This window comes from Orycteropus afer, unplaced genomic scaffold (assembly GCF_000298275.1).
Source record: "Orycteropus afer afer isolate SDZICR_OR568_19922 unplaced genomic scaffold, OryAfe1.0 scaffold00490, whole genome shotgun sequence".
In the NCBI taxonomy this organism is placed as follows: Eukaryota; Metazoa; Chordata; class Mammalia; order Tubulidentata; family Orycteropodidae; genus Orycteropus; species Orycteropus afer.
In genome coordinates, this window is record NW_006922077.1 from 205,674 (window position 1) to 208,726 (window position 3,053).

Below are 3,053 nucleotides of genomic sequence, written 5' to 3' on the forward strand. Positions count from 1 at the left end.
AGAAGATTAATACTAAATTTTTAGAAATAGGCAACACATTAAACAGGCAAAGGAGTAGAACTGAATCAATGGAAGACAGAATTAGTGAAATTGAAGATGAATACCTTGATACTTCTTTGGAAAGGGATCAATCAGGAAAAAAAGGGTCAAAACAAAATGAAGAAAGCCTAAGATTCATGTGGGATACCCTTAAGAGGAATAACCTATGGGTAATCAGAATTCCAGAACAGGAAGGAACAAATAAAACCAGAGAGAAAGTTGTCAAAGATTTGTTGGAAGAGAAATTCCCTGATAATGATGAAAGACAAGAATATACCCATTTAAGAAGTCCAATGAACCCCAAACAGGATAGACCCCAGAAGAAAATAACCAAGAAGTATATCATCATCGAATTCACCAAAACCAAAGACAAAGAAAGTATCCTGAAAACAGCACAAGAAAAATAAAAAATTACCTACAAGGAACAACCAATAAGGCTAAGCTCTGATTTCTCAGCAGAAACCATGAAGGCAAGAAAGAAATGGGATGGTATATATAAAACAATGAAAGAAAAATATTTCCAAACAATAATTATTTATTTAAAAAAAAAAAAAACCTCACTGCCACCAAGTTGATTCTGCCTCATAGCAACCTCCTTTGGGTTTCCAAAGTGGTAAATCTTTATGAAACTAGATTTCCCAGTCTTCTTTCTGTGGAGTGGCTAGTAGGTTTGGACAGTCAACCTTCTGGTTAGCAGTCAAATGCCTTAGGCACTATGCCACCAGACCTCCCTCAAATATGATGGTAAAATTAGTACATTTCCAGATAAGCAGAAATTAAGGGAATTTGTTAAAACCAGACCAACCTTACAAGAGATGCTAAAGGGAGTCCTTTGGACAGAGAACCAACTACAGCAAACAACAACAGACCATTAACACACATGATGACATAACCCAGAAACCCACTCACTTATGGAAGTATCCAAAGTAAAATAAGCTTACAAGATTGTAAACAGGGAATTATAGAGAAACATCAATGAGCAAATGAGAACAGCTACAAAACAAAAAGAGGGGAAAATTGTGTAGTTACAGAACTTCTAAATGGTGAGGAAGTCAAGACAATTGCAATATAGAACAGACTGTTCTAAACTTGGGAAGAAAATTATAAATCAAAAGGTAACCTCAAAGAAAAATGATAAAATTTTATATGAAAATAAAAAAGAGGATGAGCACAAATATTTAGCAAATATTAAAACAGCACCAATGAAGGAAATGATAACATGATTCATAAACAAAATGAGCTCAGCACAGAAAATTATATGTAACAAAGAAATTAGCAATACCATGAAAAACACATAACAAAATGACAGCAACAAATTCATACCTGTTGATTGTTACACTGTATGTAAATGGATTAAATGCAGCACTCAAGAAATGGAGAGTTGCACACTGGATAAGAAAACATAATCCCCAAGGACACAAAAGACCTGTAAAAAGAAAACTACAAAACAATACTTCAAGAAACCATAACAGATTTACATAAATGGAAAAACTAACCATGCTCATGGATTGGAAGATTGAACATTGTGAAAATGTCAATACTACCCAAAGCAATCTATATATTCAATGTAATTCCAACACAGATCCCATCAACATTCTTTAAGGATATGGAAAAAAACAATCACTAACTTCATATGGAAAGGAAAGAGACCTTGGATAAGCAAACCACTACTGAAGAAGAAGAACAAAGTAGGAGGTCTCACACCCTCAGATCTCAAAATCTACTGTACAGCCACAGTAGTCAAAACAGCCTGGTATTGGTACAACAATAGACACATAGACCAGTGGAATAAAATTGAGAACCCAGAAACAGATCCATCAACCTATGGTCAGCTGATTTTTGACAAAAGGTGAATTCCATTAAATGGGGAAGAGATAGTCTCTTTAATAGATGGTGCTGTCAAAACTGGATATTGCAGAAAAATGAAACAAGATCTGTACCTCACACCATACAGAAAAACCAACTCCAGATGGATCAAAGACATAAATGTGAAACCTAAAACAATTTCTCGAGGAAAAAATAGGGGCCCTAATTTATGGCATAAATAGACTGTCAAGCATAACCCAAAATGCATAAACAGTTGAAGATAAAGTAGACAAATGGAACCTTCTAAATATTAAATTTTCATGTGCTTCCAAAGATTTCTCAAAAAGAGTCAAATGAGAACCTACAGATTGGAAAAAAAATATTCGATGAAGGTATATCTGACAAGGGACTTATCTCTAAAATTTATAGAAAACTCCAACACCTCAACAACAAAAAGACAAATGATCCAATTAAAAAGAAGACATGAATAGACACTTCACTAAAGAAGATATCCAGGCAGCCAACAAACACATGAAGAAATGCTCACAATCATTAGCCATTAGAGGGATACAAATCAAAACAACAGATACTATCTTGCCCCAGCACTAATAGGAAAGTTCAACAAGACAGAAAATAACAAATGCTGGTGAGGATGTGGAGAGATTGGGACTCTCAAACACTGCTGGTGGAACTGTAAAATTATGCAACCATTGTGGAAAGCAATATGGCAATTCCTTAAACAGTTGGAATTGGAAATACCATTTGATCCAGAAATCCCATTACTAGGTATATTTCCTAAAGAAGTGAGAGCCAGAACAATAACAGATATACCCACAGTCATGTTCATCACAGCACTATTTACAATAGCAAAAAGATTAAAACAACCTCAGTGTCCATCAACAGAAGAATGGATAACCAAGCTAGGGTACATACACACAATGGAATACTACACAACACTAAAGAATAATGTAGAATCTGCAAAACACTGCATAATGTGGATGAACTTGGAGGACATTGTGCTGAGTAAAATAAGTCAGGACAGAAGAACAAATATTTATTAGTTTATTATTGTGAAAAGTCAAGGAAGATGTATGTTGTTAAGTGCCATCGAGTTGTTTCCAACTCATAGTGACCCCATGCGCAGCAGAACGAAACACTCCCCGATCCCATGCCAGCCCCACAATCCCTGCTATACTTGAGCCCATCAT